Source organism: Syngnathus scovelli, unplaced genomic scaffold, assembly GCF_024217435.2.
Source record: "Syngnathus scovelli strain Florida unplaced genomic scaffold, RoL_Ssco_1.2 HiC_scaffold_24, whole genome shotgun sequence".
Taxonomy (NCBI): domain Eukaryota; kingdom Metazoa; phylum Chordata; class Actinopteri; order Syngnathiformes; family Syngnathidae; genus Syngnathus; species Syngnathus scovelli.
Window position 1 is genome coordinate 1,284,723 of NW_026061333.1, and position 10,823 is coordinate 1,295,545.

The 10,823-nt window shown below is 50.3% G+C and overlaps 1 long non-coding RNA gene across 1 annotated transcript; it reads left to right on the forward strand.

The window, feature by feature from the left end:
- The first annotated feature begins 678 nt into the window (after positions 1-678).
- LOC137839895 (uncharacterized) lies at positions 679-4,215 on the forward strand. Its single transcript, XR_011086297.1, has 3 exons — positions 679-770; positions 3,869-3,898; positions 4,107-4,215. It is a non-coding gene; the product is annotated as an uncharacterized lncRNA (long non-coding RNA).
- Positions 4,216-10,823: the final 6,608 nt, after the last annotated feature.

Sequence of the window (10,823 nt, forward strand, 5' to 3'; positions counted from 1 at the left end):
TTTCAGCAAATCCAATTTTGCCAGGCAACAAAAAGAGATTAAATAAACTAAATAAGTCTTCTTCCCATTAAATAAATCAGAAAAGTCTGTCTTGCAACCAGTCCTCTTCAAACAAGTAAAGTCTGCCCGTTTTGTGCCGTAGATTTTGTGTCTATGCCTAGTATTTATACAAAATCATAATTTAAACGACTTCATTCCTTCATTCACTTTGGAAATTTGGAATTGCAGCAAATCGAATTTTGCCAGGGAACAAAAATAGATCAATTAAACTAAATAAGTCTTCTTCCCATTAAATAAATTAAAAAAGTCTGTCTTGTAACCAGTCCTTTTCAAACAAGTAAAGTCTGCCCATTTTGTGCCGTAGATTTTGTGTTTATGCCTAGTATTTATACAAAATCATAATTTAAAGGATTTCATTCCTTCATTCACTTTGGAAATTTGGAATTGCAGCACGTCAAATTTTGCCTGGGAAGAAAAGTAGATTAAATACATTTAATAAGTCTTACTACTTCCCAATAAATAAATTAAATACGTCTTACTTGTTCCCACTCCTTTTCAAAAAAGTAGTTTAAAACGAGGGCCCTTCACTCAACCTTTAACCTCAACACCGCACGTCACATTGTGTTGTATCTGTGAATGTTGGTTGTGGCCAAATGATAGTTTTCTTTCATTCGTTTAGGTTCCACGGTGTTTGTTGGCTATATGTTTTCCACTGTCAGAAGGATGAAAATACAAAGTACAACGCTTGGACGTGGGCGACGACGTCACCGGTGAGTCCTTCCTTCCTATTTATTTACCTTCTAGGTGCTAGGTGCCGCACTGAACAACATTATGCCGCACTGAACAACATTATGCCGCACTGAACAACACCATGCCGCACTGAACAACACCATGCCGCACTGAACAACATTATGCCGCACTGAACACCATGCCGCACTGAACAACACCATCCCGCACTGAACAACACCATCCCGCACTGAACAACACCATCCCGCACTGAACAACACCATGCCGCACTGAACAACACCATGCCGCACTGAACAACACCATGCCGCACTGAACAACACCATGCCGCACTGAACAACACCATGCCGCACTGAACAACACCATCCCGCACTGAACAACATTATGCCGCACTGAACAACATTATGCCGCACTGAACAACATTATGCCGCACTGAACAACATTATGCCGCACTGAACAACATTATGCCGCACTGAAAAACACCATGCCGCACTGAACAACACCATGCCGCACTGAACAACACCATGCCGCACTGAACAACACCATGCCGCACTGAACAACACCATGCCGCACTGAACAACACCATGCCGCACTGAACAACACCATGCCGCACTGAACAACACCATGCCGCACTGAACAACACCATGCCGCACTGAACAACACCATGCCGCACTTAACACCATGCCGCACTGAACAACACCATGCCGCACTGAACAACACCATTCCGCACTGAACAACACCATGCTGCACTGAACAACACGACGCCGCACTGAACAACACCATGCCGCACTGAACAACACCATGCCGCACTGAACAACACCATGCCGCACTGAACAACACCATGCCGCACTGAACAACACCATGCCGCACTGAACAACACCATGCCGCACTGAACAACACCATGCCGCACTGAACAACACTATGCCGCACTAAACAACATTATGCCGCACTGAACAACACCATGCCGCACTGAACAACACCATGCCGCACTGAACAACACCATCCCGCACTGAACAACACCATCCCGCACTGAACACCATCCCGCACTGAACAACACCATGCCGCACTGAACAACACCATGCCGCACTGAACAACACCATGCCGCACTGAACAACACCATGCCGAACAACACCATGCCGCACTGAACAACACCATCCCGCACTGAACAACACCATCCCGCACTGAACAACACCATCCCGCACTGAACAACACCATCCCGCACTGAACAACACCATCCCGCACTGAACAACACCATGCCGCACTGAACAACACCATGCCGCACTGAACAACACCATGCCAAACTGAACAACACCATCCCGCACTGAACAACACCATCCCGCACTGAACAACACCATCCCGCACTGAACAACACCATCCCGCACTGAACAACACCATTCCGCACTGAACAACACCATGCCGCACTGAACTACACCATGCCGCACTGAACTACACCATGCCGCACTGAACAACATTATGCCCCACTGAACAACAATATACCGCACTGAACAACATTATGCCGCACTGAACAACATTATGCCGCACTGAACAACACCATGCCGCACTGAACAACATTATGCCGCACTGAACAACATTATGCCGCACTGAACACCATGCCGCACTGAACAACACCATCCCGCACTGAACAACACCATGCCGCACTGAACAACACCATGCCGCACTGAACAACACCATGCCGCACTGAACAACACCATGCCGCACTGAACAACACCATGCCGCACTGAACAACACCATCCCGCACTAAACAACACCATGCCGCACTGAACAACATTATGCCGCACTGAACAACATTATGCCGCACTGAACAACATCATGCCGCACTGAACAACACCATGCCGCACTGAACAACACCATGCCGCACTGAACAACACCATGCCGCACTGAACAACACCATGCCGCACTGAACAACACCATGCCGCACTGAACAACACCATGCCGCACTGAACAACACCATGCCGCACTGAACAACACCATGCCGCACTGAACAACACCATGCCGCACTGAACAACACCATCCCGCACTGAACAACACCATGCAGCACTGAACAACACCATGCAGCACTGAACAACATTATACCGCACTGAACAACATTATGCCGCACTGAACAACATTATGCCGCACTGAACAACACCATGCCGCACTGAACAACATTATGCCGCACTGAACAACATTATGCCGCACTGAACACCATGCCGCACTGAACAACACCATCCCGCACTGAACAACACCATCCCGCACTGAACAACACCATGCCGCACTGAACAACACCATGCCGCACTGAACAACACCATGCCGCACTGAACAACACCATGCCGCACTGAACAACACCATGCCGCACTGAACAACACCATGCCGCACTGAACAACACCATCCCGCACTGAACAACATTATGCCGCACTGAACAACATTATGCCGCACTGAACAACATTATGCCGCACTGAACAACATTATGCCGCACTGAACAACATTATGCCGCACTGAACAACATTATGCCGCACTGAAAAACACCATGCCGCACTGAACAACACCATGCCGCACTGAACAACACCATGCCGCACTGAACAACACCATGCCGCACTGAACAACACCATGCCGCACTGAACAACACCATGCCGCACTGAACAGCACCATGCCGCACTGAACAACACCATGCCGCACTGAACAACACCATGCCGCACTGAACAACACCATGCCGCACTGAACAACACCATGCCCCACTGAACAACATTACGCCGCACTGAACAACACCATGCCGCACTTAACAACACCATGCCGCACTGAACAACACCATGCCGCACTGAACAACACCATTCCGCACTGAACAACACCATGCTGCACTGAACAACACGACGCCGCACTGAACAACACGACGCCGCACAGAATAACACAATACCGCACAGAACAACAACATGCCGCACAAACAGTTTTAGATAATATTACGTCGCAGTCATGCGACGCGGACATGACGTCAATAGGCGGAACTCATGGCAAAATTATAATCCGTGGGCGTGGCTTGCAACAGGAAGTAGGAAAGCGGCAATGCTGGCAAACAAGACACAGCGGTTAGTAACACGACGACTAACAAGACAAATATTTTTGTTTTCAGCTTGCAACTTGACCGTCTAGAGCGTACAAGGTAATTACAACTCATTGTTTTGAAAAATATGTTTTTTTGTTGGCCTGAAAAGCGAGGCAGTGTGGCATTTGGGAGGAACGTCGAACTCGGCGTCTGCTTCCAGCCACAGACGCCAAATTTCGACGATTATTTCGACTGGTCAACGTTTGTAAATTATTGCGTTGATTAAAAACTTTATTTAACTCTACTCTTAACTTTGCCGTTTCAGATATGTGGGTATTACACCGCGGAAATGACGTCAATAGGCTGAACTCTGGCCAAAATTCAAATCTGTGGGCGCAATGGCCTTGAGCGAGACAACGGATACAAACACGACGATTATCAACAGAAATATCTTTATTTTCTGCTTGCAAGTGGACCGTCTAGAGCGTACACGGTAAGTACAACTCATTGTGTTTAAAAAGATTTATGTTTGTGTAGTTTGCGTTGCGTTGTATCTGTGAATGTTGGTTGAGGCTAAATGTTAATGTTTAATTTCCTTCCTTTAGGTTCCACGGTGTTTGTTGGCTGTATGTTTTCCACTGCAAGAAGAGGCTCGTATCATTGACCAGCAGGAGCTACAATGGTGAGTACCCCTTTCGTCGTCCATTTATGTTAAACACTTCCTGTTTCATGTCTAACAGTACTCGATTTAACAAATAACCATAAATAAATACAGTGTGGGCAGTCAAGTTAACATATGTGATTATCCTGCCTAATATGTTTATCACAAATATGTCACTAATATGTTTATTTGTTTATCACAACACCTTTGGACCTTCAGCAATCGATTATTTCCCTTCATCTACATAGAGACAGAACGATGGTGTCTTAAACATCTCATTCATTTCACCAAATAACTTCACGCAGGTGGATAACGGCCGTCTCGGTCACGCTATGTTGCGTGATGCAGTTTTGAAGAACCAAATGCATTTATTCAATGAATAAGTCAAGCTAGATCTATGTTTATGACGTTGTACGTTACGGTACCGATTGAAGTTGAGTCCGAAGCCAGTGGAAAACAGCGCTGCGTTTGTGCTCTCCAGGTACAAATGTTGTGATCTCTGACTGACGACCGGGCGAGACTCGAGTAAGAGATGTCCAAACGAGCTCCGGCAGGGCGAGTCAAGGCGGAGCGAACGGACGCCTTTCAGGCCGCCAATGACGAGCTGAGAGCCAAACTGATGGACGTCCAGTTAGAACTTCAGCAGGAGAAGAACAAGGTGAAAACCTCAACAGACAGACACTGCCTTCCTCCCTGCCTGCTTCCCTGCCTGCCTCCCTGCCTGCCTCCCTGCCTGCCTGCCTCCCTGCTTGCCTCCCTCCTGCCCTCCCTCCCTCCCTCCCTCCCTCCCTCCCTCCCTCCCTCCCTCCCTCCCTCCCAGTTTCCCCGATGTAGATTTGACATGCGTGTGCCATGACTGTGTCAGCCTACGTCAACAAATGCACCGAGGACGTCAGCACCACTAAGAATATCATCACCCGGGGCAACCAACGACCCTGGATGACTGAGGAGGTACGTCAAACGCTACGAGCGCGGAACTCTGCCTTCAAGTCTGGCGACAAGGAGACACTGAGGACAGCGAGAGCCAACTTGAACCGTGCCATCAGGGTAGCGAAGCGAGACCACAGTCGAAAAATTCAGGATCGTTTCCACGACGCCAACAACACCAGGAGTATGTGGCAAGGCATACGGGCGATTACAGACGACAACTCACCCTCCCCCCCCGGTGGGTGAAGTTGATTCTGACTTTCTAAATGGTCTAAATAACTTCTTTGGGAGGTTCGAGGCACTAAACGGCACTACAGCAGTTAAAACTGTCCCCCATCAGGAAGAGGAGGTACTCTGCCTTGACTCCGCCGATGTGTTGAAGACCCTGAGGAGAGTCAACCCCCGTAAGGCCCCTGGCCCCGACAACATTCCTGGGCGTGTGTTCAGGGAATGTGCAAGTCAGCTGGCTGGGGTCATCACAGACATTTTTAACACCTCGCTGGGCCAAGCCACAGTGCCAGCGTGCTTTAAGACTGCCTCCATCATTCCGGTGCCGAAGAAACCTCAAATCACCTCATTTAATGATTACCGGCCTGTTGCACTGACTCCGGTCATGATGAAGTGCTTCGAAAGGCTGCTTAAAGATCACATCGTTTCCAGACTCCCCCCATTATTTGACCCGTTCCAGTTTGCCGACCGGCAAAACCGCTCCACTCAGGACGCCATCTCCTCCGTTCTTCACCTGAGCCTGGCTCACCTGGAGGAGAAGAACACCCATGTTCGGATGCTGTTCCTGGACTTCAGCTCAGCGTTTAACACCATCATCCCACAGCATCTAGTAGGAAAATTGGAACACCTGGGCTTCAACACCCCCCTTCGCAACTGGCTGCTAGACTTCCTCACCAACAGACCTCAGTCAGTCCGGGTCGGACAGAACACCTCTGATGTCATCACCCTCAGCACAGGCTCCCCTCAGGGCTGCGTCCTGAGCCCCCTGCTGTTCACCCTGATGACACACGACTGCGTCCCCAGGTTCACCACCAATCACATCGTGAAGTTCGCAGACGACACAACGGTGGTGGGGCTCATCAGAGACAACAACGACCTGGACTACAGAGAGGAGGTGGAGCAGCTGGTGGGCTGGTGCAGAGACAACAGCCTGATCCTGAATGTGGAGAAGATGAAGGAGATCATCGTCGACTTCAGGAAAAACCAGCCTCACCACGCTCCACTGATCATCAACAGCTCAGCTGTGGAGGTGGTCAGCAGCACCAAATTCCTGGGGGTCCACATCACAGAAGACCTCACCTGGACTATGAACACTACGGCACTGATCAGGAGGGCACAGAAGCGCTTGTACTTCCTGCGGAGGATGAGGAGAGCCCACCTGCCCCCACCCATCATGAGGACGTTCTACAGGAGCACCATAGAGAGCATTCTGACAAGCTGACTCTCTGTGTGGTGTGGAGGCTGCACCGCCTCCGATTGGAAGAACGTGAGGAGAGTGGTGAGGACAGCAGAGAGGATCATAGGGGCTCCTCTTCCCTCCATTCAGGACATTTCATCTCAGCGCTGCATGTCCCGTGCCCGTAACATCATCAATGACCCATCACACCCCCACCATGGACTGTTCTCCCTGCTGCCCTCTGGGAAGAGGTTTCGCACAATCCGCTGCAGGTCCACCAGGTTCTGCAACAGCTTTTTCCCTGCTGTCATCAGACTGTTGAACATTAGAACTGTTGAGCTCTAAACTGAACTCTGCATCACACATTCACAGAACTGTACTTTATGACACTACGGACCTCTATCTTGCACTATCTCGCACTACCAACTTTACTGAACTTGTGTAAACCCTTTAAATAGAAGTTTAATACATGGTTTAGCATTCCTCTGCACACTCTTGAATACTGTTTTGCCTACTTGCACTATTGCATAATTAGCACTGCTGCACTTTATACTTATTTGTAATATATATATATATACAGTATATGTATATATATATTTTCATAGGATATGTTACTTCTATTCAACTGCAATATCACTACTTTGTTGTAAGCCGTGTGCAACGAAATTTCGTTTTGTATGCACCATGTGCAGACAAGATGACAATAAAGTTTGTCTAAGTCATGTCAGGTCAGCTGTCTGGAGAGAGAGAGAAGTCAGGACCTGCGGGCGGAGCACCACCGTGCCACCGCCGCCATGACGGAACTCAAAAGCAAACTCCATGAGGAGAAGCAGAAAGAGTTAGCCGTTACCAGGGAAACATTACTGCGGCAGCATGAAATGGAGCTGATGAGAGTGATCAAAATCAAAGATGGAGAGATCCAGCGACTGAATGCCTTGGTCCTCAGCCTGAGGGACGGCTCCATGGACAAGGTGATCCGCTCAATCCGTGTCTGACTATCCGCACGCCACGTCGGGCTCCGATGCGGCCGCTACCGTATTGTGTAGCTTGTCCTCAGTAAGCGTCGCGGCGCTCCGTTGCGGTCTCAACGGCCCGATGTGGCGCAATGTCTGCTCAGGTGAGGAGCGGGGGCGCTTTGCTGGCGGAAGTGGAGGAGACGCGGCGGTGTCGGGAGACCGAGCGGTGTCGCCTCCACCAGGAGCGCGGAAGAAGCCCTGGCAGCGGCCCAGCAGGCCTGGCAGTCCCGAGCGGCCGAGCTCCGATCGGCTCATCACCAGCATCGGGAGGAGCTGAGCCGAACCAAGAGAGACTGCGAGAGGGAGATCCGCCGACTGGTAGGACTGATCAGATGCGCGGTGCGTGGCTATGTTCCCAATTTCGTTGTATACCTGCAGTGCAATGACACCTAAGGCATTCTATTCTATTCTATTTCACAAGAAGAAAACGTCCGGTTGCTCGCTTCGCTTTTGTCACAGCAATGGTGTTCTAGTCGATTCAAGATAAAAATTGGCCGGTTGCTCTCTTTGTTTTTGTCACAATTCTGGCAAATGAGTTTGCCCGCCTGCCTGAGCGCTCCCCGTTTGTACATCCAGATGGATGAGATCAAGCTGAAAGACAGAGCGGTTAGTGTTTTGGATAAATCCCTGGGGCCGGCCACGTCCACCGCCTTCAGCTGCAGACTCAGGCTGCCGAGCAGCAGATCGCTGCCCTGAGGGATTCCCAAAGGGCGGGCCTAAACTACCCTGGAAGTGGGGTCAACGGCGCTACTAGCAATCCTCTTCATAGCGTAAGCCACCTCATCACACACTTGCAGTACGCATGACTTAGTTCGTTGCTGGAGGAAGGTAGCACAAAAACAGTTTTGAACTTTGAACGAGTGGTTGTGTGTGTGTGTTGCGGGGCGTTTTCAGTCTCAGGAGGATCGGGACACGCGAAGGTTTCATCTGAAAATCGCTGAGCTCAGCGCAGTCATCAGGAAACTGGAGGATCGAAACGCCCTGCTTTCTGAAGAGCGCAATGAACTGGTAATTTATTGACGGCACGCTTGAAGGTTTGCGCTACGTTTGAAGCGCGCCATCCAGCGAGGCACCCATTGCGCTTGCTTATTAGTTGAGCGGCGCGGCGAGTCGGTTGCCTGGTAGATGTCTTTTATTGGGAGCCAAAGCCACGATTCCGTTCAAACCGATGCAAAAGGAATGGATACGTTCTGGCCCGCGTGTTGTGCGTCTTTCGCATCCCGCACTTCATGCTTGCAGCTTAAGCGACTGAGAGAAACAGAAAGCCAGTTTCTGCCACTCCTGTACAAAAACAAACGCCTGAGCAGGAAGAATGAAGAACTCTCACTGGTGCTGTGTCGCCTTGAAAACAAAGTGCGCTTTGTCACCCAGGAGAACGAGGAGATGGCAAGCTTGGTAAGTCGACGCGGACAACGGCGGCGTGCCAACAGAGTCCACTGCATTTGTGTTCCACAGAGAAGGCCTAGTTCGCTCAATGACCTGGAGCGCGGTTGCGGCCAGCAGGACGGTGAAATGGAGTTCCTTCAAGTTGTGGAGCAGCGGCACATCATCGACGACTTGTCCAAGGTCTTCAGGCAGGTGACTCGGTGCACGTACGGCAGCGCCGCGCTCGCTCGCTGTCGCCAGGAAACCTTTTCCGTCCAAAGCTTGGCCGGCGGCCGCCATCCAAAAAATTGGCCCCTTAAACTCCGACCTTTCAAGCAGGAGCATTGTGCGCACGCGTTTGAACACGCTTTAGACTTGTTTTGCCGTTTTCAGCAGCTCAAAGCTCCCGTTTTGTCAGCGCCTTTGCCACTCGCTGTGCGCTGAAAACGACGGACTCGCCCGGCTGCTCAGCCCGTCAACCATGAGCCGCGAGCGCGACGTCATTGTCCGTAGGCAGCTAGTGGCAAAATGCACCCTGTTAGAGTTGCGCTCGCTCCAACTTATTTTGCAAGAACCACACGGGAGACAAGTAAGTTCTTTTGGACACCTGCAGGTGGAGAGTCCATCCGTTGTACGAATGAAGTCTGACTCTCGGCTCCCGCACGAGCATTTTTATTAAGAGAAACAGGGTGGGTGTAAGAGTGGATTGAATAGAGAAAGCCCTTGACCTCTAGTCAAAACATAGCAAGGGATGTTTTACGACTTTGTGTAGGAAGGGATAAGCGATAGGGATAAATAAGGGATAAATAATATTATTTATTACAGGTTGCAGTCAAAGTCAAAGCAACATAATCATACGATAAAGATAATCTGGAAAACCCTGACACACCCTGTAGTTGTCACTTTTGGAAAAGACGAGCGTCCCTCCAATCATCGCCGGTGACGGGTTTTTCAGGCTCTGGAGACAGGACCTCATGTCAGAAATGTCATCGTGAGTCGCGTTTGTTTCTGCGCCGGAGCCGTTCGTTCCCTTTGCATCCAAAGAATCTCAAAGGCGGATTATTTGTGTCGACAGGAGAGAGATTTGCTGCTACGATACCGACGTCGAGAATCTCTGAGGAGGAACAAAGCGTGAGGTCCTGCAAGGTGAGTCTGTTTGTTTGCGGCTGCTTGGTGTTGCGCAAGATGAAATGGCCTTTTTCTCGCTATCGTTCCTCTCGTCGATTCATCGTGAGGTGTCGCTTCAGTTTGTTCAGAGAGATGTTTGCTTCCGCGCCCGCAGGTCATCGAAACATTTTACGGCTACGACGAAGACGTGTTGGTGGACTCGGACGGATCGTCCTTGTCTTTTCACACCGACAGAACCCCCGACACGGAACCCGAAGAGGTAGCCCACCATTTCTGCCAGCGTATTGGCGCCAAACATTCCTCTTCAGCCTGGAATCGGACTCGTCTTTGCGTCGCGGGTGCTTTGTCGCCGGTCTGACTGATTCTGGTACTAGTGTTGTGTTGCATTGGTGTGTGCATGAGGAGGCGGAGCTTCGCTACCGCCAGCTGACGCAAGAATATCAAGCGCTGCAACGAGCCTACGCTCTGCTAGCCCAGACCAGCGGAGGGGACTACGACGCCGAGAAGGAGATCAAGGTGGCGCCCCTTCCCGCAACCCCC